This window comes from Mobula birostris, chromosome 28, assembly GCF_030028105.1.
Source record: "Mobula birostris isolate sMobBir1 chromosome 28, sMobBir1.hap1, whole genome shotgun sequence".
NCBI lineage: Eukaryota > Metazoa > Chordata > Chondrichthyes > Myliobatiformes > Myliobatidae > Mobula > Mobula birostris.
This window is the reverse complement of record NC_092397.1, coordinates 32541301-32566285: the sequence shown is the minus strand read 5'-3', so window position 1 is coordinate 32566285 and position 24985 is coordinate 32541301. Positions and strand designations below refer to the sequence as shown.

The window sequence follows — 24985 nt, the reverse complement described above, 5'->3', positions numbered from 1 at the left end:
CTGTGTACTCGTGGCCGAAGTTTTTGGCGATGCACTGGGAATCTATTGTTATTTCCCCTTCTAATTCTGACAAGTTTGTGGTTCGTACGTTTTCTGTTTCACGTTGTCTGCTAACCTCTGATGCAAACCATTCATGCAGATTGTGAAAAGCCGGGTCACACTATCAATTGCCAGTCACCATCTTCTAACGTTGGAATGGCAGATTTCCCCGGCTTGTCTCTGTGGCGCAATCGGTGAGCGCGTTCGGCTGTTAACCGAAAGGTTGGTGGTTCGAGCCCACCCAGGGACGCTGGTGATCCAGCAGCTTTTGCTGCGCGTTGTATTGCCCACCGGGAAACGCTGCGCTGTCCGGAGACCGGCGTTTCCTGTACTGCCCCATCACGTTCAGTGGGATTTAATCTTTTTGTCATGTACCGAGATACAGCGAAAAGCTTCTCTTTCACACTGTTAATAGCGATCAAATCATTACACAGTGTATTGAGAGAGAACAATGTAAAACAAAACCAGAATGCAGGATAAAGTGTAACAGAGAGAGAGAGAAAGCACCGTGCGGGTAAATAATTAGGTGCAGCATCACAACGGCGTAGATTGCGAGGACAAGTGTCCATCTTGTTCTACTCGGGCACCATTCAATAGACATAACAGAGGAGCTGAAGGTATCCTTGAGCTGTAGTACGTGCTGTCCGACACATTCAGCCGGATAGAGGAATGAGAAGAGAGAATACCCGGGGTGCATTATATCTTTTTGTTAGGAGTACGTAAGATCCACTTCTCTTTGACCATGAAGTGTATGTTTCCTCGAGCTACACCCTTGGAACTAACGGAATTGCCGGGTCTAATGCCGTGGTTTTGATTTAATTTAATTTTGAGCCCTCGATCTTTCAGTTGAAGTCTAATCGTTTTGCATGGCACATAGGGCCCCGGTCATATTATTTTCACTCTGGATGTCCAGTCCCTATAGACGTCCACCCCCGACAAGGAAGGCCACAAATCTCTCCGCTTCCATCTAGATACCAGTCCCAACCAGATCTCCTATACCACCATGCACCTCCGTCTGGCGGAACTTGTCTCTACTTTGTCCTTCGATTCCTCCCTTTCCTTCAAACAAAAGGTGCAGACATAGACACTAACATGAGTCCCAGCTATGCCTGTCTGTTTGTCGGCTATGTGGAACAGTCTATCTTCCAGCCTATCTCTGAAGACAGCGTGCCTACCATGCGGAGCTCATCCACTTCATTAGCTTTCCCTCCAACTTCTACACAGCCGAGAAGTCTATCTGCCCATATCGGACATCTCCCTCCCTTTTCTCGATCTCTCTGTCTTTATCTCTGAAGACACCGTGTCTACCGATATCTATTTTGAAAACAGAGACTCCTACAGCTACCTGGACTATACCTCTTCACACCCCATTGCTTGTAAAAATGCCATCCCCTTCTCTCAATTCCTCCGTCTCCGCCACATCTTCTCTCAGGGTGAGGCGTTTCGTTAAAGAACAAAGGAGATATTACCTTTTTTCAAAGAAAGGAGCTTCCCTTCCTGCACCATCAAAGCTGCCGTCAATAGAATCTCTTCCATTTTGCTCACGTCTTCCCCCTCCCCACTCCATCCTCGCGTCCTCCACCAGGGAGAGGGTTCGTCTTCTCCTCACCTACCTCGCCCAGCCTCCGCCTCCAGCGCACAATTTTCTTCAACTTCCGTCATCTCCGGCGGGATCCCACCACCAAACACATCTTCCCAACCCCCTCTACTTTCTGCTTTCTGCAGGGGTCGCTCCCTACGTGAATCCCGTGTGCGTTCGTCCCTCCCCGCTGATCTCTCGCCTGGCACTTATCCTGGCAAGTGAAACAAGTGCTACACCTGCCCCTACACATCCTCCCTCACGACCATTCTGGATCTCAAGCAGTTCTTGTAGGTAAGTAGACACTTGAGATGTGAGTCTTTCGGGGTCATCCACTGTATCCAGTTCTCTCGGTGTGGCCTGCTGTATATCTGTTGGACCTGTCACAGATTGGGAGACCGCTTCGCCGAGCACTTGCATTACGTCCACCAGAAAAAGCGAGATCTCCCGGTGTCTTCTACTACCACTACGTCGAATCTGGCCTCGGGGCATAAGGCATAAGGCTCCCAGTGGCCACCCATTTTAATTCAACTTCTCATTCTATTTCTCACATGGCAGCCCATGGCCTCCTGTACTGTCATGATGAGCCCGCACTCAGGATGGAGAAGCAACACATTATATTCGTCTGGGTTGCCACCAACCTGATGGCAGGAACATCGATTTCTTGAACTTCTGGTAATACCTCCTCCTTCACTAGTCAACGTTCCAGATCTTTACTTAACCCCCTGCCCCCCTCCACCCGCTGGTTTCACCTATCACCTGGTTTTTCTTCCTCCCCTCCCCTCACCTTCTAACTCTGATTCCTCATCTTTTTTTTCTTCAGTCCTGATGATGGTACTCAGCCAGAAACGCTGACTGTACTCCTGTTCATAAATACTGCCTGACCTGCTGAGTTCCTCCAGCATTTTGTGTGTGTTGCTTGGCTTTCGATCATCTGCGATGTTCTCTTTGTCCCTCTCTCCATATCGCTCCACACATACATATTCATATGCCTGTGTAGAAACATCGTCTATACCACCATCGCTCCATGATGTTGTATGAGATTCGAGTAGTGAAGCGTCTCCCATGTTTCCATGTGACTCGACCTGTCAAGGAGCAGCTTCCTGCCGGATCATTCCTCACTCTGCTGCAGGTCCTATTCCGGTCATTAATGTCGCCATCCTCCAGCAATTCGGAGTTCCCGTTGAGTCTACTCCGGGAATCAGATTGGGTTAAAGCAGACTCCTGAACGAGTGAAGGGCTACTGATGGGGTCCTGCCTCGCGCATCAGCAAATGGGAAAACAAATCCTAATTATAATTGTCCTTTCAAACCACACGCTGATAGGATCCCTTCCTTCGGCCAGACCTTGAACACAGTAAGTGACTGAATCGCGAAAGAATCCTGAGACCCTCCAGTCACACAGTGAGAGGGGACGGGTAAAAAGCGGCAGATCCACACTCAACAAATAAACGTCAGGGTGACTCTGTGAGTTCTCCTGTACTCTGAAATCTGTGTGACAGATTCCATATCCTTGTATATTCTTCGGTAGTTCAGTGGTTAGTATCCGCGCCCATCACGTGGGAGACCGGGGTTCAGTTCCCCGTTGGGGAGACCATTTCCTGCTTCAAGTGTAAAATAGCCAAAAAAAAAAGGTGCTGAAATCGGTCTTTGAGACTAGGGAACAAGTCTGCAATGAGCTCAGAACGTGAGAGTTTCCGAGGAAAAAGAGACGACGGTTAGTTTCAAAATATTTCCCCAAACATTCCCTCAGCGAGTCTGTATCTGGGCGCCATTCGGAGTCACACCCCGTCACTCCGAATACATTAAACCGGGGCTGTTGCTGTAAGATATCAACTCCCACACGGTCCCAGCAATCCTGTCGTCTCCCTCAGTGCGTCTGTGTGACTGTGTGGAGAAGACAGGCAAAGGGACACCTGCAACAATTTGCAGAGAACGATCGAAGTTCAGATATGTTTAATTCCAGGTTTAAAGCGAGCCCGTCCCACCTGCAGTCCCCAAAACCTCTTCTCAGACCCTCATAAAGCGAATTGCGGGACGGTCCGGAGGCGCTTCGCACTTTGGCGACAGTCGCTCGCATGCGCTGCGAGGCTCCGCCCTTAGGCCTGATTGACAGAGTACAGCTGAAGACATGTGCTGTCCCATTCCCTCACCCAGTTGCAGCAGCGGCTTTAAAGCAGCTGGGAATGGGAAGGCCCCTGGCCCGAAGCGGTACATTGAGGTGGTGGAGCGGAGAAATCCAGGGGAAACCTAGGCCCGGCCATCGGAACTGGGTCCAAGAAGGCGACCGGTCTCGGTTGTAGTTTGGACGCGTAATTGTGGGGGAGGGCAGGGGAGACACCTGTAGAGTGTTGGGGCGACAGTGGCGGGAGCTGGCTGGCGGTTTGCAACATCTAAAATGTGACTGAGGGGTGCCAATGTTGGGAAAGTCAGATGCGGCATATGGGGAGTTAAGTGATAGTATGGAATCGATTTGTCAAGAAATAAGTGGAAAATGAGTCGGGACAGATGGGGAGGGACGTCCGGTAAGGGAAGAAGGACTCGGGTAGAAGATACTGTCGATTTCATGGTAATGATTAGTTTCAAATCTTATTGTGATAAACATCTCCATCCAGTTAGATTAACTAATGCTATTATTACGTACCCCATAACTGGGTTGCCAAACCAGCAGAAATGGATCACTCAGTTGGAGTCTGGATTACTAGAACTAAGAAAGTTTTATGAAAGAAACAAGGAACACAGTACTCTAATCAAAAGGATAATAAACGCCAACAGTTCAGCAATGGTAATCACACATGTACACAGAATTAGGATAACAGGATCAATCAAGCTCTATCGTCGTCTAGGGGTAAATGACCAGTTTCAAAGTGACGCAAAGTTCAGTTCAATTGAATTCAGTTCAGTTCACAGTAATCACTGCCGTGGGAGATGGACAGATGCGGGGGGGGGGGCGGGAGGAGAGAGAGAGCAAAAACGAATGAATATTCAAACAGCTTCCACACAGACCTCGATATTCTTCGCAGTCAGCTTTCGGGCCAGCCCTTTGTGATGTCTTCTGAGGTCACCGACCGTGACCCCTCCGTTTCCAGATACGATCGTTTCTCTGCGGTGAACCTGGCACCCAGGCAAGGGAGGACACACAAAAAGTTCCCGCTGATCGTGCCTTTCCACCCTGTGCGTCTATGGCTTGGTCCCGCGACCGACCTTCCAAAACTTCCCACCGACTTGTGGGAGATGCACCACTTCCAGGGTCTCGTTACCTCGGGGTGTCGTGTGTGTCCTGCCTTAGCGAACCTGTCCGTTTTTATCCCCCTGCTGGGGTATCGCCTGTCCGTCACTTCAAACAGTTCAGGGTTCAAAGGGGGAGCCGATCTTGACAGCTCTCCTTCCGTTAAACTCTCCCGTCCCTTCATTAACATCTCCAAATGCTGCTCCATTGTTTTCCTTATCTCTCTTTCTACTGAAGACAGGTGGTAGACCAACTGCTGATCCCACTGGTGCCAGCACAGGCCAGCTAACATCTTAATCTATGTGTATTCTCGTTATTGATATTGATAACGTCAGTAGTATGTCTGAGCAATGAGCGGCTGTAGGCTACATGTGTAGGAACAGGAGAAATTGGTGAAAATGAAGACTCTGGACGGAAGTAAAATTGACAGTACATTGGTAGGAGAAACGAAGATTCAGGATGTTATTTCATTTGTACCTGCGTGTGTTTTGTGTGTGGAGTATAGCAGGACAACCTGAGAGGGGGTAAGATAGCTTTGGCTAAGAGATTACAGACTTTGAGAGGAGGGAAAGTGTTTGCCCGTTCTGTTGTGCTTTTCTGATGAATTTAGGCTGCATTCGTTATTCTGTCAAACCGGTTGACCCTCCACCGTTGTGTTGATTTAAATGCCAAGGGTGGGACATGTTCGTTCTTCTTGCAGGGGAAATAGCGATGTGCAAGATACGGAGGTGAACATGAATATGGGGATTGTGACGTTGGTGCTGATGCAAGATGCTGTATCTGTGCGCATGCTCAGAGAGCTGCTCATTTAGGTTGTCCAGCTTTACAAAAGGCTCAAGATGTTCAAAAGGTGAAACTAACGAATAACATTTCTCCTGCTGAATCCACCAGAATTCATTTCTCTGCATATGGTGGATGTTGGATTAAAACAGGCACTTACGAGCATTCAGATGGGGGAAGACCACGGAGAGATGTGAAAGGGGGCAATGTGGGAGATGAGGCATGTCGTGAAGTGTTGATTCGTAAAAATAGATTTTCTTGTGGTATTGTGTGCTGTGGCTAATGGAAGAGTGCGGGTGGGAAAGAAATCCGATAGATTCAGAACAGTGATGGATACAGCATGAAAGTGTTTGGGATTCGTGGAGACTCCTGCAGAACAGGTGCATGAAGTACTTTGGAGAGAAGATTTAAGAATTGGTAGTAGAGGGAGTGGGCTGCTAGTTGAGAATGACTGAGAAATGAAAGTAGAGGGATTGGACAGTGGTTGAGGAATGGTCTATTGGTGGAGGGTGATTGGGAATAGGCTGGTGGTAGATAGTGATTGGGTAATTATAGTAGAAGCAATGGGTTGGTGGTGGAGAGTGATTGGGGAATTGTCTAGTGGTGGAGGGTGATTAGAGGATGATTATAGAGAGAATGGACTGTTGGTGGAGGGTGATTGGGAATGGGCTGGTGGTGGAGAGTGATTGGGGAATTGTCTAGTGGTGGAGGGTGATTGGAGGATGGTTATAGAGAGAATGGACTGTTGGTGGAGGGTGATTGGGAATGGGCTGGTGGTGGAGAGTGATTAGGGAATTGTCTAGTGGTGGAGGGTGATTGGAGGATGATTGTAGAGGGAATGGACTGATGGTGGAGGGTGATCGGGAAGGGGTTGGTGGTGAAGAGTGATTGGGGGATGATAGTAGAGGGAATGAGCTGGTGGGGGAAGGTAATTGTACACAGGGTGCTATACGTGGATAATTTCCAATCAACTCACAGTTCTTCATTGGAATGCAACAAGACTGTTAGTCAAATGATAGGAATTTAAAGACTCTGTTTTGGTGTTCCCTTGGGTGTTATTTGTGTACAAGAAATTTGCTGCAATCACATGTATTGTTCAAGACTCCGGGTTATGATGATGTGAGATATGATAGACACATAGCCGTGGAGGAGGGAGTGGCATCTTTGTGAAAAAGGGTTTACTTGAAATAATTCTGCCTTTTCCAAAGAAAAATGAATGCATGATTATTAAATTATTGTATCCATGCGGTGGGATAAAAATTATGAACTTTTTATAATCCGGATTGGAAGTTATCTGTCAAATGGTTGGGGAGAATGCTGTGAACTTATTGTTTTTTTGTGTGTGCGGTGACTTCAATGCACATCGTGGTCTTTGTGTCAGTAAGACTACAGAAACTAACAGGACGGCAGCAGATGAGTTTCTGGAAGAGTCTGATTTACCCTATTTAAATGATGGAAGAGAGGTAAGAGTGGATATTGCCAAAGGTGGGGTTCTTGTTTGGACTTGACTCTTATCTGTGCTCCACTTGCTGGACAGTAGCTGGAATGTAAGGGTTAATGGTATGGGGAGTGATCATTTTCCAATCCTCTGTAATCTAAGCGTCAAAGTACGCTGTCAGAATTTGAGTTGTGTTACTAAATGGTGTTTTATGAGGGGAAACTGGGGAAAATTCCATTAAGTGTGAGAAATCATTTGATCAATTGTCTCTCGGCAGTACTATGGAAGAAATCTATCAGAGTGTAATTTCTGAAGTGTGTGGACCTGCCCGTTGAGCCATTCCTTGGTGTCCCGGAGAGCTGGTAAGAAATGTGTTCCTTGTTGGACACAGAAAGGTTCAGAGGCCATCAGAGACAGGAGAGGGGCATTTCGTGTGTTGAAATGTAGGTTAATGCAAGAAGCTTTGCTGAGGCTTTTCAGAGGAAACGAGCAATGGCAATGAGAGTTATTAGGAATGCTATCAGGGCAGCTTGGAAGAGATTTTACGGAACATTTGAGAGGGAAACTGTCCTGACAGTGTTGAGAATGCTGAAGGAAGTGAATGGTGTCGGAGGTAAAACCAGATTCCAGTATTAATTTGGCTGCAACAGACAAATAAAATGCAGAATGTCCGTGAAATGCGTTTACAAAGATACACAGACTCAACAGTATAGGGGATGAGTGCATTAAGAGATGACAGTGTATTTTGATGGACAGTAGGAAGATTTTTGAGAAACAAGAGGTGTTAGAGATGCCATTGATGATGACTTTACATTGGCTGAATTGAAATTTGCTGTCTATAGGGCAAGTACTACAGCCCAGGGCAGGAAATGGGAAGCTTGAAAGATCATGACCATTATCTCTTCAGCAACCTCTCTCAGGAATCTGAGGTGCAGACCCTCAGGTCCTGATGACTTATCCACCTTAAAACATCTGAATTTGCTGAGAGTTTTTTGTTATTTTATTAACAATGGCATTTACTCCTGCTCCCTGACACTCACAGGCGTCTGGAACATAGTTAGTATCTTCTACAGTGAAGACAGATGTGAAGTCCTCATTAAGTTCATCTTCTATTTTTTGTCCCCCATTACTATCTCACCAGCATCATTTGACATTGGTTCAATATCAACTCTCACCTCCTTTTTACTCTCTATATAACCAAAAAAAAAACTTTTGTATCCTACTTTATAGGTACTCCTGTCAATGTGAGATCTGCTCTGCTCTGCTGTAATTCCTGCCATTATCAACCTCCAATCCACCGGGGCAAGGTCCTCTCTCATGTCTCTGTAAATCTCTTTATTCCATTGGGATACTGATATGTGAGTAATGCTTCACCCTCTCAAACTGCAGTATGAATTCAATCATATTATGATAACTGTAGGGTTCCTTCACTTTAAGCTCCCTTATGATATCAGGGCTATTAATTAACACGCAGTCTAAAGATAGTTTGTCGCCGAGCAGGCTCAAGCACAAGCTGCTCTAAAAAGCCATCTCGTAGACGTTCAACAAATTCCCTCTACTGTGATTGAACACCAACCTGATTTTCCCAATCCCCTTATTGTGTCAATACCCTTATTATCAGAATAAGAATCAAGTTTGTTAACTTAGCAGCAGCAGTTCAATGCAATACATGACATAGAACAAGAAAAGAACAAAATAAAATAATAATATTAAACAAATAAGTAAATGAATTACAGTACAGGAAAATTGATTAGTTTAACATCATGCAAAAACACGGAAATAATATATATTAAAAAAGTGAGGTAGTGCCCAAGGGTTCAAAGTCCATTTCGGAATCGGATGGCAGACGGGAAGCTGTTCCTGAAACGCTGAATGTGCGCCATCAGGCTTCTATACCTACTACCTGGTGGAATTAACTAGAAAATGGCATACCTTGAGTGCTGGAGGTCGTTAATATTGAATGCTGCCTTTCTGAAACAGCGCTCCTTGAAGATCTCCTGGGTACATTGTAGGCAAGTACCCAAGATGGAGCCAACTTAATTTACAACCCTCTGCAACTTCTTTCTGTCCTGTGCAGTAGCACCTCCCCCACCCCACCCTCCTTACCAGACAGTGGTGCAACCTGTCAGAATACTCTCCACGGTACATCTATAGACGTTTTTGAGTGTATTTGTTGACGTACCAAATCTTTTTAAATTCCAAATTATGTATAGTTGCTGTCTGGTCTTCTTTATAAATGCATCCATATGTTTTGACCAGGTTAGATCCTCCGAGATCTTGACACCCGTGAACTTGAAACTGCTCAGTCACTCCACTTCTGATCCCTCTATGAGGATTGGTATGTGTTCGTTCATCATACCCTTCTGGAAATCCAGAATCAGCTCTTTCGTCTTACTGGCATTCAGTGCCAGGTTGTTGCTGCGACATCACTCCACTAGTTGGCATATCTCATGCCTGTAGGACCTCTCATCACCACCTTTGATTCTACCAACAATGGTTATATCATTAAAAGATTTATAGATGGTATTTGAGCTATTGCTATCCGCACAGTCAAGGATATAGAGAGAGTAGAGCAGTGGGCTAAGCACACACCCCTGAGGTTCGCCAGTGTTGATTGTCAAAAAAGAGAAGACGTTATCACCAATCTGCACAGATTGTGGCCTAATGGTTAGGAAGCTGAGTATTCAATTGCAGAGGGAGGGACGGAGGCCTAGGTTCTGCAACTTCTCAATCAGGATTAGGGGAATGCTGGCATTAAATGCTGAGCAATAGTCTTGTCATCGGTGTTTGTGTTGTCCAGGTGGTCTAAAGCCATGTGACGAGTCATTGAAATTGCATCTGTTGTTGAACTACTGCGGTGACAGGCAAATTGCAATGGGTCCAGGATCTTGCTGAGCCAGGAGTTCTGTCATGTCATGATCAACCTCTCAAAGCATTTCATCACTGTAGATGTTAGTGCTACCAGACCATAGTCATTATGGCCGCTCACATTATTCTTCTTAGGCACTCGTATAATTGCTGCCTCTTTGAAACAAGTGGAAACATCTGCCCGTAGCAGTGAGATGCTGAAAATGCCTTTGAATACTCCGACCAGTTGGTTAGCACAGGTTTTCAGAGTCTTAGAAGATACGCCATTGGGACCTTCCACCTTGTGAGAGTTCACTTTCTTTAAAGACAGGTTAACATTGGGCTCTGAGACAGGGATCTACCTTCTTGCCCGCCAAACTCCCTGACATATTTATGCATGCAGCATTGTCGCCGAGTCCAAATCGTTCCCCTTTGGTAAATACTGAAGCAAAGTACTTATGATGTATTTCACTCATATTCTGCACATTCAAGCAAATGATTCTCTTTTTATCATTGAGGTGTCCTCCGCTCTCCCAAGTTATCTTCTTATCTTATGCATGTACAGAGTACCTTGTGATTTACCTTATTTCTACTTGCCATTGACTTCTCATGGCCCCTTTTGGCTTTCATATATTTCCTTTTTTAGTTCTTTTCTGGATTCTGTATAACCTTCATCTACTCCATTTGATCCTGACTTCCAAAACTTGACATATTTTCCTTTTCCTTCTTGACTAAATTTATCATTTCTGTGGTCATCCAAGTTTCCCTTTTCTTTCCACCCCTGTCCTTCCCTCTAAAAGGAATATACCTTTCCTGTACACTGTGCAATTGATCTTTAAACACTCTCCCCATGTCTGATGTGGATTTTCCAGAAGAAATGTTATTTCCAATTAACCCTTCTGAGTCATTGCATAATACCCTCGTAATTTGCCCTTCTCCAATTCAAAAAAAAAATCCCATCTTTATCTATAACTATCTTAAAACTGAGGGAGCTGAGGTCTCTGTCAGCTAACTGCTCACCCACTGAGGGGGCAGCCACCTGAATAGACTCATTACCCAACACTAGGTAGTAGTACATTCCCATTAGTTTGATTGCTCCCTTCTTGTTCTTGAGTTCTACCCAAATGGATTCAGCGTCTGAACCCTCCACTAGATATGCCCCGAGTGCAGCTGTGATATTGTCCCTGGATGGTAGTCCAACTCACACCTCTTTTACCTCCTTCTCTATCTTTTCAAAAACTTCAAAAGCCTGGTAGATTAATCTCGCATCCCTGCCCATCTTTCAACAAAGCCCCTGTAATGGCCACAACATTGTAGTTCTATGTACTGATTCACGTTCTATATTAATCACCTTTATCCATAATATTCCTGACATTCAGTACACACCATTGAAAATATATGTCTAATAATACTTGTTAATTTGAGTTTGCCTGGCCATATTTTCACTGATATCTACCTTCGGGTCCAATCCTTCACTTACTGACTGCTGTTCCCATTCGCAGCCCCCTGTAAAACTAGTTTAAACCCTCTGAGTAGCATTAGCAAAACTCTTGGCCAGCATATTAGTTCCCCTCCAGTTCAGGTGTGACCCCTCCCTGTTCGACAGATCAGTCCTTGCCCAGTAAAAGGTTCCAATGATCCGAGCGTGAAACCCTGCCCCCTGCACCATCTCCTCAGTCACTCATTCAATTATGCTGTAATTCCATTCCTAGCTACACTCGCCCATGGCACGGGGAGTAAGCCGGAAATTACTACCTTGGAGGTCCTTCTCTTCACCCTATTTCCTGTCTCTATATGCTCAGTCTGTAGAACCTCATCCCCTTTTTTGGCAATGACATTGGTGCCATTATGCACCACGAGCTCTGGCCGTTCACCCTTCCCCTTGAGAATATCCCGCAGCCGCCCTGATACATCTGGACCCGAGCACCCGGGAGGGAACACAGCATTCTGGAGTCTCTTTTGTGTGCACAGTATCTCCTGTTTGTACCACTAACTATCCAGTTCCCAATCACTAATGCACTGCATGACTTTACCTTTCCCTGCCACAGGGGAACCACCAGGGTTTCTTCATCTCATTTTTAATTTTAAGAAATTCATTGAATCAGGTACAGGCAAAAGTTAGCAGAATTGTTTGTGGACCAGTGCTGACTGGCGAATAGTCGGTGACTGCATCGGTTTCCTTCCAGAGACCAAAGGCGAGTTGGATGGTGCATTCACTGGCCGCAAGATACTGTCCTTTGTGTACATGGGAGACAGGAGGAAAGCGGCAATATGAGATAGTGCAGTTACTGTGGATATGGTGAGGGCCATATCAATGACAGTTATGTCCTGCAGAGTCAGAGCCCAAGTTCACGGTCAGATTGCGAAGTTCGGTCTAGGATGAGGAGCAGCGAGAGCCAGTGCCTGATTCTGGGAGCAAATCTCAGCGATTTCAGGACCAGTGCATTTGTCAAATTGTGGCCGGTTGGGAATATTTTACTGTAAGTGTGATTACACTCACAAATTGCGGTGTTGCCATTGTGTGCTGTCCTGGGTCTGGGGAGGAGCTCTGAGTGGAACTGCAATTATACCTTATTGCAGACCGCACTGATTTCCTTCCACAGACCAAAGGCAAGATAGATGGTGTGTTCACTGGTCACAAGATACTGATCTTTGTGTACATGGGTGACAGAAGGAAAGAGGCCTGTTTCCTAATTCTATACACGCAGTATGTAGGATCTCTTAGTTTTTGACAATGACATTTGTGCCAATTTGCACCAGGACCTCTGGCTTTTCACACTTCCTCTTGGCAATATCCTTCAACTGCACCTCTACACCCTGGACTCCAGCACCAGGGAAGCAACACACCATCCTTGTGTTTATTTTGCTGTCACAGCATCACTTGCCTGTCCCTCTAACTACTGAGTCTCCTGTCACTACCACACTGCCTGACGTTTACTTTCCCTGCCACAGGGGAACCACCAGGGTTCCTTCGTCTCGTTTTGAACTTCAAGAAATTCATAGAATCAGGTACAGGCAAAAGTTTCCAAAAAGTGTTAGTGGACTCAGGCTGACTGTCTGAGAACCTCGCTTAAAAACTGCTACGCTCTTGACATTGAAGATCACGGAGATCAGGCCCGCAGGCCAAGTGTTGCATGGAGCAAATAGAAGGTGACCACATCGGTTTCCTTCCAGAGTCCAAAGGCAAGCTGGATGGTGCAGGCATTGGGTGTAGGATACTGTTCCTAGTGTACATGGGTGACATCTATATATGGACTACAGAAAAAAATAGTACCACTGTAATACATTTTAACCACAGGGCATATGCAAGTATGAGAGCTATAGTCAAGTGGGAAATTGTGATTGCCAAAGACAGGTTGAGAAGGATATTCCTGATAATGATAAGATTGATCCCAATGGACTTTGTCAATACTTTAGTCGTAAAAGAGACGTTAAGAGGGAAGTTAAGTATGTTTGGAATAACAGTGGGGTATTAAATTATGCAGAGAAGGACATAGCGGATACTCTCAACTCTTATTTTTCTAAAGTGTTCACCTGAAAAGATGTTAGCAATCTGACAGTAAGTGTAGAGAAAAATAAAGTTGCTTAAAGTGACTCTGAGATCTTAGAAAGTGAAAAGGCTGAAAGTTAATAAATCTCAGTGTCAGGCAACATATATCCAAGGGTACTTAAATTAGTCCATGATTGAAAACACAAACACCTAACAAAAATTATTCAAAATTCTGTGAAGATTGGTAAAATCCTGAAGGACTTGAAATGGGGTAACATTTTACCGGTATTTAAGAAGGGTGACTGCACTAACACTTGTAACTGTGGACCAGTAAAATTAACGTGTATTGTGGGTAAGATAAGGGAAACATTAGTAAAGAACGAGTTGTAAAGTCAACTGATAAGGACAGGCATGCAGCTAGTGGGAGTATAGGATCCTTGTCAGGTTGACTGCCAGTGACTAGTGATGATCCGCAGGGGTCGGTGTTGGGACCACTTCTTTTTATGCTGTATATAATGAATTTGAAGATGAAATAGATGGGTTTCTTGCCAAGTTTATAGATGATACAAAGATTGGCGGAGGGGCAAGTAGCGCTGAGTTAATAGTTAGGATGCAGAAGGATTTAGACAGATTAGGAAAATGGGCAGGAAAGCGACAAATGAAATATAATGTTGGAAAATGCACGGTCATGTACTTTGGTAGTTGAAATAAATGTGCAAACTATTTTCTAAACGCGGAGAAAATCCAAAAATCAGAGATGCAAAAGAACTTGGGAATCCTTGTGCGGAACACCCTAAAGGTTAACTTGCAGGTTGAGTTGGTGGTGAGGAAGGCAAATGCAATGTTAGCATTCATTTCAAGAGGTCGAGAATACAAGGGCAGGGATGTGATGCTGAGGCTTTTTGGAGGCTCTGGCGAAGCCTCACCTTGATTATTGTGTACAGCTTTGGGCTTCTCATCCCAGAAGAAATGTGCTTGCATTGCAGAGGGTCCAGAGAAGGGTCATAAGGATGATACCAGGAATGAAAATGTTGTCATACAAAGTACGTTTGATGGCTCTGCATCCGTACTCACTGGAATTTAGAAGGATGAGGGGGGATCTCCGTGAAACCTTTCGAGTATTGAAAGGCCTGGAAAGAGTAGATGTGGAAGGGTGCTTCCCATTGTGGGAGAGTCTAGGACAAGAAGGCACAGACTCAAGCTAGTGAGGTGTCCATTCAAAACAGAGATGCGGAGAAATTCCTTTAGCCAGAGGGTGATGAATATGTGGAACTTGTTGCCATGTGCAGCTGCGGATCCCAGGTCGTTGGGTGTATTTAAGGCAGAGATTGACAGATTCTTGATTGGACGTGACATTAAAGGTTATAGGAAGAAGGCCAGGAAATGGGGTTGAGGAGGAGAAAAAAAAGATCAGCCATGATTAAATGACATGATGAGCCAAATGGCCTACTCCTGCTATGTGTTATGGTTTTATGGTCTTATGTTAGCAGAAAGTCAGCATGGGTTCAGAAAGGGTAAATCATGTTTTATAAATATGTTGCAGGTCTATGAAGAGGCAAGTAAAATTTATGATAACAATAAAGAGGTAAAAACTTACTGAGAGCAAAAGAGGTAAAGAGGTAAAAATGTACTTGGACCTTCAGAAGGATTTTGGCAAGGTTCCCCACAAGAGATTGATAATCAAATTACAGGATGTAGAGGTTCAGGGTGTGGTATGCGAATGTGTGGAGAATTGGCTCAAAAAGAGAAAACAATGAGTTATGGTGAGAGGATCATTTTCACAGCTGGAAAATGTTCAAAGTGGGGTTCCACAAGAATAAGTTTGACGGCTGCTTCAATTAAACTAGTTAAGTTTGTAGATGACATAATATTAGAGAGATGGGCTGATAAACATCAGACAGCAGAATCAACACATGTCGATCTAAACAAAATTCTGATGTGGGCAGATGAATGGCAGATTTAACTCAATGCAGGTAAATGTAAAATATTACATACAGGAAGTAGAAATATTAGATATAAATATACAATGGGGTTCTTGAGTAAGAAAGTGCATTGTATGGGAGGGTTTGGGTGTCCTGGAAGACATCACTATCAACATCTAGGCAATGCACTGAAGCAATTAGGAAGGCTAATAAAATGTTGGGCTATACAATGTGCTCAGAGGAGTTCACAGCTAGAGACGTTTAAAGAGACGTTCTCCTTAAGCTGTATAATGCACTTGTGAGGCCACGCCTTGAGTACTGTGTACAATTTTGATCTCCACATTTTGTGACGGGTGCGAAGGCACTGGAAAGAGTTCACTGAAAGGCAACTAGACTCATACTCATTGCAGGACTGCAGAGTATGAGCTATGCAGTAAGATAGAGTGAACTAAATCTATTTGGCCTAAGATGACAGAGAATGAGAGGAGACGCGGTAGAAGCGTTCAGAATCATTAAGGGTAGAGGTAAGGTCGATGCGATCTGCTACTTCAAAATTAGTCCATCAACAAGGAAATGGGTCCACACATGTAGACTGGTTAAAGCACACATGTAGACTGGTTAAAGGGAGATTTCAGACTAACATCAGGAACAAATTCTTTTCAGAATGATTTGACAAGTACAGAATGAACCCCACACTCACACGGTACGAGAGACTGACAGGTACAGAATGAACCTCACACTTTCAGACTGTAACAGAAACGGACGGGTACAGAACGAATCTCACACTCTCACACTGTACCAGAGACTAGCAAATACATGAGGAACATCATAGGACTCCCACTTTCAAATCTCTTACTATCTCTTCTTTCAGTTAGTCCTGGCGAAGGGTCTCGGCCCGAAACGTCGACTGTACCTCTTCCTATGGATGCTGCCTGGCCTGCTGCGTTCACCAGCAATTTTTATGTGTTGCTCATTATTTTGCAGACTGAAATATTTCTCAATTTCTTTTGACATTTGAGATGCGCATTAAAGACTATTAGATCAGCAACATCACACACCAAGTGCTGGAGGAACTTGGATTTCTGGCATTTACAGATTTTCTCATGTTTATACAATCTACGCAGTTTTATCTCCTGCATTCATTCATCTGCCTATTTTGAGTACTGTATTTATTCCTGTAGCCAGTTTGCCTCTTCCTTTGCAGATTGAAATATTCTAAATTTCTTTTGTCCTTTGGCGAGATTTGAGATGCCCATTAAAGACTGTTACATCACACAAAATGCTGGAGGAATCAGCAGAGTTCATTGCGTTGCCTTGGATTTCCAGCATTTGCAGATTTTCTCCTGTTTGTACATTAGCAATGTGATCATTTGACCGTTTCCATCCAGATCTCAGTTTCTCTGTTGCATCTTTGTCCGAATTTGTGTTTGCATGTTTTGAATTGTATTGACTTTATTAATTACATCCTTATATACATGAGGAGTAAAAATCTCTGTGTTACGTCTATGTCTCAATGTGCAATGTGCAATTTATGGTAATTAATAATAAATAGAATGCACAATAGGACAGTCACTATAACATAGAAACACAATTGTACAGTTGTTCCGTGTGTGTGTGTGTGTGTGTGTGTGTGTGTGTGTGTGTGTGAGAGAGAGAGAGAGAGAGAGAGAGAGTCTGTGTATGTGACCAGGAAGAAGCTGAAGGACTGAAGGACAGTCCAAAATGGAAAACTGCAGGGACAGAGGTAGGGATCAGTCAGTGTCGCTGGTCTCCGTTCAGAGATGAATAATTAGCCAACAAAACGATGAAATCTGTAAATGTAGCTGCTCTGTGACAAAGTTCAGTTTTTGAAATTAAATCTACTGGCCTATTTCCACCAGAGACACTGCTGAGGTAATGCCAAAGGGTTTTGATGTATTTGTCTCCGATCGCTCCAATATTTACACCAGAGACAATGGTATTGAGTTGAAGTGTTTGTTCAAGCAACTGTAACTGAGCATGTTAGTGAGGTGTATAACCGTATCTCGGGAGACAGATCCTCTGTATAAATCAGGACTGCTTTGAATGCATCAGCTGTCTACCGGAGCTGTGAATACATGAGCAACAAAAATCACAGATTCGAACTGAAATGGTGTATCCAGTCATCTGGCGGATAGAAGACGTTTACTATCCTTTCATTTCAGCCTTCGGAATTCCCGGTAAGCCGCAGTGTCAGCTGCCGTGGGCGGATGTTGAAGTTTAATTCCAATGTTGTGATTGATTCTGTCGCTGGTTTAAACTGTTACATTCCAATGCCGGTATTCGGCATTTCAAGAATGGAGTGGAAACACCGGGACTATAAATGTTGGGATTTGGATCTAAAAACAAACATCTGCAGGAAATCAGCGAATCGGCCAATTTCTATGGGACTGAGTGGGTCAGGCAGCGGTTTGTGATCAACAAGGGGATGTTCGTGTCTCTGTGCTTTTGGTCTTGTAGGAGCTGCATTGAGTTTCTAAGGGTGATTCATCAGTTGATTGTCTGCATTTTTATGTGAGCAGTTTTCAGAGTTAGGTGCAACAATAAAGCATTGACTGCTAGTAACACTTTAGCAAATGTGAGGAGTTCCGTGTTGTAAGACGAAACTGTTATGGATTTTTAATAAATGTCTACAATATGACTGTATGCAAAGCAGAAAGAAATCGTTGCTAAGCCGATGGATAAGATGTGGTGCTTCATCGTTATCAATGCTGTAAAATGTATTCTATTACATCTACCTCTGACTCTGCTACAGACATCTGACTACGGCACCGAGTTTGCTGCTCGACGTTGAACTACTCTCCCCTGCTTCTCTGTGATGGACTCAACGGAAGGCGTCATGTCTGTCTGTGAGGTTGTGTCAGACTGCGCTGTTTCTGTTGGAATCAATGTTCTGATCTAAAGTCAGTGAGGTGACTTTGCTGGAATAGGAAATAAACTCGAGGAATGCTGGAAACACTGAGCCCCAAGCAGCTTGTATGGAAAGAGAAACCAGTTAACACTCGTCTCAGGGGTCTCTCTGAGAACAGTCGTGAGGACAGATATATTAACTGTTTGTCCACATATTCTGTTTTGCCTGGGTGACTGTTTCCACCATTTCCTGTTATTGTTCCGTCCTTCGGCTGTTCTGTCGCTGACAGGGATCGCTATGGAAGTTGATAATTGTCTAATGGAAGAATCCCGCCATCAGCGTCCGGATTTATTCATTTCATCCAGACGAGACCCAGTATTGACTCTCAGGAGGTAGATACCCAGTTTTAGATTTTGTACTGCCACTTCACATTCCGCTCATCAATAAGAAATCCGTATTCAGATGATATTGAATTTATTTTACCGTGTAAACTCATTCTCTGTCCCGCCGCTCTGCGCCCTCTCTCGACCCTCCCACCGCTAAATGTAACAATAAAGTGGAAATATTACAGGATCCCCTCAAGCTGCAGCATCGGCTTCTGCTCAGTATTTTCTCAACTTGCTGTTCCCTGTCTCTCTTCCAGCGAACTTGGTGGCGATTGTGATCCTGTCCCGGGGAAAGTGCGGTCTCTCCAAATGTGTCGCTCGCTACCTGGTGAGAATGGCAGCGGCCGATCTCCTCGTCGTTATCTCCGATCCGCTGCTGAGGGGGCTGCTCTGAATTATTTTCCCCGATCATTCCTGCGAATCACTCCTGTGTACAGATTCGATCTATGGTTGATTTCTGCGAGCACCGTGAGCTCAGTCTGGCTGACTGTCGCTTTCACCGTCGATCGATTTCTGGCTATTTGCTGTGAGAAGCTGAAAACAAAATATTGCTCCGAGAGAACGGTGGCGGTGGTTATCGGGACAGTGAGTGTACTGGCCTGCTTGGAGACTGTCCCCTGGGGCTTTGTATCCGGGCCCGGAGAAATAATTGATGGTGCTCCTTGGGATCGTGCTCTTACACCGAGCTTCACAAAGTCTCCCTCATGAGCGGCATTTGAGATTTTTCACCGCATTTTCTACCCTTGCGCCCCTTTCGTTCTGATGTTGCTGTTCAATATTCTGACTGTCAGGCGGATTCTAGCGGCCAGTCGAGCCCGCAGGGGGCTCCGGGGACAAAAGAGTGGAGAGAATGACAAGGACCGGGAGATGGAGAACCGACGCAAATCCATCGTTTTGCTCTTCAGCGTAACCGGTAGTTTTATATTGTTGTGGGGGGACATACGTGGTATTTTCTATCTATAAACGGATTTCGATGAGTTTTGTTTATTCTGTCACGGATCCCCGTTACGTCACAGACCAAACATCGACAATGCTGCAGGTTCTCAGTTCCTGCACCAACACGTGTATTTACGCCCTGACTCAGAGCAAATTCCGAGAGGAACTGAAGAATGCGGTGAAATACTCACCGAATCGGATTTTGAAACTCGTGAAACATTAGAAATAAAGGCTGTAAAGTATTACAATTCAGCTGCCTTCATGCTCCCTATTCTATCCCCCCACTTTTAGGTAAATGGGAACAATGTGATGAATAGAGTAACAAAGCAAATACGAGAAAATCTGCGGATGCTGGAAATACAAAACAACACACACTATCAGATCCTGATGAAGTGTCTCGGCTAGAAACGTCGACTACTTAACCTTTTCCTCACACAAAATGCTGGAGGATCTCAGCAGGCCAGGCAGTCTCAATGGAAAAGAGTATTTAGTGGGTTAATAAGTAGGAACGCTGGGGTGGTGATTTCAGGATTTCTTCAGTAGCAACATGCTTGCGAGGTAAGATATGGTAATTTGGTACACTTAAATGAGTGGCTAACAATCTGGTGCAGGGGGAATGCATCAAGAACACAGATCATTGGGCTCTCTTGCAGAATAAGTGGGACTGGTGTAAGAAAGGTGGGTTACAGTAAAGGGAAACCGTAAATTTGAATTATGTGTGCTTCAATTTCCAAAAGTTTTGGAAATGCCACCGGCAGAAAGAGAAACAAGAATGGAGGCAGGTTATGGAAAGTTGTAAAAGCAACTGAGCAATGTGTGACTGTAATTTCCCCAAAATTGACAGATTATTTTATATTCACACACGGAATCTTGCTGGAACCACCCTGAGGATTTTTATCATGTGCCATGTGGAGGGCGTGTTTGGATCCAGAGCCACAGGTCAGTAGGGAGCATTGAGCGGAAGGTAGAGGTGAGGTCAAAGAACCCCTAAAGGAAGTCATGATAGGGCTGTGGCTGTGTGCTACACACAGCGCTAAAATAACCACACGTAGTCGGTGAGTTAGAGTTGCGATGAAAGAGACTTATTCAAACTTCGCGGCCTGCTTTAAAGCCTTCCCGTTCCTGCCCTCGCTGGGCGGGACTGCTGTGGGGATTGCATATTCCAAGACCCTATCTGCGCGAGGGATTTTCCCCCTGCTGGTGAAGATGGCCTGGCGCCCTTTTCTGCGGCCGGCCCTCTGCCTGTGCGCGCTGTTTCGTGAGCCGGTTCGTGTGGTCTAGAAAGTGGGTCGCCACATAACCCCCCCCGCCCCACACACACACACACACCCAGAACAGGCGATACCTCCCTCAATGTCTACAGTCTGGATCGGCCTCTGTTTGGGAGGTCTGCCTCTGCGCCGCGGTGCCTGAGACTGGACCAGCTGTGCCAAGTCCACATGGGCCGGTTTGAGTCGGCCCACCGTGGAAACCTCCTCTCTCCCGCCAACGTGGAGCCGTTGTTCCTGATCACCTTAAACGGCCTCTCGTAGGGCCGCTGTAGCCGTGCCCGGTGTCCGCCCCGTCGTACAAAAAGAAACTTACAGTTCTGCAGGTCTTTGGGTACGCAGGTCGGGCTCTGTCCGTGCTGTGAAGTGGGTATGGGGGCCAGGTTACCGAGCCTCTCACGTAGTCTGTCCAGGACTGCTGTGGGTTCTTCCTCTTGCCCCCCTGGGGCTGGTATGAAATCTCCTGGGACTACCAGGGGTGCGCCGTACACCAACTCGGCCGACGAGGTGTACGGATCCTCCTTGGGTGCCTTGCGGATTCCGAGCAGGACCCAGGGAAGCTCGTCCACCCAGTTAGGCCCCTCCAGGCGGGCCATGAGAGCCGACTTCAGGGAACGGTGGAAACGCTCCACTAGTCCGTTCGACTGTGGGTGGTAGACAGTTGTGTGGTGTAGCTGTGATCCTAAAAGGCTGGCCATAGCTGACCACAGGCTGGAGGTGAACTGGGCGCCCCTGTCGGAGGTAATGTGGGCCGGTACCCCGAAGCGGGCTACCCAGGTTGCGATCAATGCTCGGGCGCAGGATTCGGAGGTGGTGTCGGTGAGCGGGACTGCATCTGGCCATCTGGTAAACCGGTCTACCATAGTTAGGAGGTACTGCGCTCCTCACGACACTGGCAGGGGCCCCGCGATATCCACATGAATGTGGTCAAACCTCCGGCGGGTGGGTTCGAACCGCTGCGGCGGAGCCTTGGTGTGCCGCTGCACCTTGGCCGTTTGGCACTGCATGCACGTTTTGGCCCATTCACTGACCTGTTTACGCAGCCCATGCCACACGAACCTGTTGGCGACCAGCCGGACGGTTGTCCTGATGGAGGGGTGCGCTAAGTTGTGAATGGATTCGAAAACCCGCCGGCGCCAGGCTGCTGGGACGACGGGGTGGGGTTGGCCGGTAGCTAAGTCACACAGTCGGGTCCTCTTACCTGGGCCTACGGGGAGATCTTGGAGCTACAAACCGGAGACAGCAGTCCTGTAACTAGGGATCTCATCGTCTGCCTGCTGTATCTCTGCCAGCGCTGCATAGTCCACCCCCGGGTGAGGGCTTGTATGGTAGGTCTGGATAGTGCGTCCGCCACGACGTTGTCCTTTTCCAAGACATGCCGGATGTCCGTCGTGTACTCGGAGATGTAGGATAGATGTCGCTGCTGGCGGGACGACCAGGGGTCGGACACCTTAGTGAACGCAAAGGTAAGCGGTTTGTGGTCTGTGAACTCGGTGAAGGGCCTACCTTCTAAGAAGTACCTGAAATGCCGGATTGTCAGGTACAGTGCCAATAGCTCCCGGTCGAAAGCACTGTATTTGAGTTCGGGTGGTCGTAGGTGTTTGCTGAAGAACGCCAGGGGTTGCCAGCGACCCTCGATGAGTTGTTCCAGCACTCCACCGACTGCTGTGTTGGATGTGTCCACCGTGAGGGCAGTAGGAACGTCCGTTCTGGAGTGCACTAGCATCGCGGCGTTTGCCAAGGCTTCTTTGGTTTTAACGAAAGCAGTTGCGGCCTCTTCGTCCCAGATAATGTCCTTGTCCTTACCCGGCATCAGAGTGAACAGGGGGTGCGTGGTTCGGGCTGCTGAGGGGAGGAAACGGTGGTAGAAATTCACCATACCCACGAATTCCTGCAGGCCTTTGATTGGGTCGGGGGAAGTTGCGGACCGCGTCTACCTTGGCGGGCAGCGGGGTTGCCCCGTCTTTAGTAATCCTGTGGCCCAGGAAGTCGATGGTGTCGACACCGAACTGGTATTTGGCTGAGTTGATTGTAAGGCCGAATTCGCTCAGGCGGGAGTAGAGCTGGCAGAGGTGGGACGGATGCTCCTGACGACGACGGCTGGCTATGAGGATGTGGTCCAAATAGATGAATGCAAAGTCCAGGTCGCGTCCCACCGCGTCCATTAGCCGCTGGAAAGTCTGTGCGGCATTCTTTAGACCAAACTGCATTCGGAGGAATTTGAGAAGTCCAAACGGGGTGATGAGTGCTGTTTTGGGGATGTCGTCCGGATGTACCGGGATTTGATGGTATCCCCGAACGAGGTCTACCTTGGAAAAGATCCTTGCGCCGTGTAAGTTTGCTGCGAAGTCTTGAATGTTCGGCACAGGGTATCGGTCTGGCGTTGTAGCCTCGTTCAGTCTGAAGTAGTCACCGCATGGTCTCCAGCCCCCCCCCCCCCCCCGCCGTTGCCTTGCGCACCATGTGCAGGAGGGAGGCCCATGGGCTGTCGGACCGTTGTATGATCCCCAATTCCTCCAGCCTCTTGAACTCCTCCTTCGCCAGTCGGAGCTTGTCCGGGGAAAGCCTTCGAGCACGGGCGTGGAGGGGTGGTCCTGGGTCGGGGATGTGGTGCTGTACTCTGTGTCTGGGCATGGCTGCCGTGAACTGCGGTGTCAGAACTGATGGGAAATCTGCCAGGACCCTGGTGAATTCGTCGTCGGACTGCGTGATGGAGTCCAGGTGTGGGGCTGGCAACTTTGCTTCACCCATGGAGAACGTTTGAAAAGTCTTGGCTTGGGACTAGTCGCTTCCCTTGCAGGTCGTCTAGCAGGCTGTGGGCTCGCAGAAAATCCGCCCCCAGGAGTGGTTGGCCACGGCGGCCAGTGTGAAGTCCCACGTGAACAGGCTGGAGCTGATCTGCAGCCGCACCGTGTGGGTGCCGTAGGTTCGTATTGTGCTGCCATTTGCGGCCCTCAGGGTGGGTCTCAGTTCTCTGTTGCGGGTGTCGTAACTCGTTGGAGGTAAGACGCTGATCTTTCCCGGGAATTTGCAGGGTGATCTACAGCGGCGGCCTCTGTGCCCCACCGCTGATGGTAGAAGCACCATTGTTCGTTGGGCTCCTCACTCCCGTCGCCGGGTTTTGTAGGCTCTGCTGCCGGGCCTGGTCTCGTCTGCCGTTGGGAACGCGGCTTGGAGATCTGTGCGACGGACGCCCCTCTCTCTTTCCTGGCATTCCACAGCGCATCTGCCCGGGCCGCCACCTCTCGGGGGTTGCTGAAATCTGTGTCGGACAGCAGCAGGCAGACGTCCTTGGGCAGTTACTCTAGGAACGCCTGCTCAAACATGAGGCAGGGTTTGTGTCCTTCAGCCAGGGCCAGCATTTCGTTCATTAATGCCGACGGCGGCCTGTCTCCCAAACCATCCAGGTGCATTAAGCGGCGTGCTCGCCCGCGCCGTGAGAGTCCGAAAGTCCTTCTGAGCGGGGCTTTGAATGCTGTGTATTTGCCGTCCTCCGGGGGCGACTGTATAAACTCCTCAACTTGTGCAGCTGTCTCCTGGTCGAGGGAGCTCAGCACGTAGTAGTAGCGAGTGGACTCCGAGGTTATCTGCCGAATGTGGAATTGAGCTTCTGCTTGTTCGAACCACAGGCCGATTCGCAGCGGCCAAAAGCTTGGCAGTTTTAACGAAACTGCTTGAACAGATGCGGCGTCGGTCAGCTCTGGTCCAACTATCGTTTGGGCCGTCGGGGTCACCAATTGTGGCGGTGTGCTGCACACAGCGCTAAAATAACCACACGTAGTCGGTGAGTTAGAGTTGCGATGAAAGAGATTTATACAAACTTCGCGGCCTGCTTTATAAAGCCTTCCCGTTCCCGCCCTCCCCGGGTGGGACTGCTATGGGGAAAGCATATTCCCAGACCCTTTCAGCGCCCAGGATTTTCCCCCTGCTGGTGAAGATGGTCTGGGGCCCTTTTTGTCGCCGGCCCCACTGCCTGCGCGCACTGTTTCGTGAGCCGGTTCGTGTGTGCTAGAAAGTGGGTCGCCACAGGGCCACATTATTGAGCAGAGTGGCACCAAAAGGCAAAAGTGAGTTTATTTCAGTGTAGAGTGTAGAACAGTGAAAGCAGGTGTACTTAGAGCCTGAATTAGTCATGTCACGGTGATTCATCCATTACAGAGATCTGGTTGAGAGAAGGGCAGGACTGGTATCTGAACATTCCAG

The 24985-nt window shown here is 47.1% G+C and overlaps 1 non-coding gene across 1 annotated transcript; it reads left to right on the top strand.

The window, feature by feature from the left end:
• Nucleotides 1–215: 215 nt before the first annotated feature.
• trnan-guu (transfer RNA asparagine (anticodon GUU)) lies at nt 216–289 on the top strand. Its single transcript has one exon. It is a non-coding gene; the product is annotated as a tRNA-Asn (tRNA).
• The last annotated feature ends 24696 nt before the right edge of the window (nt 290–24985 follow it).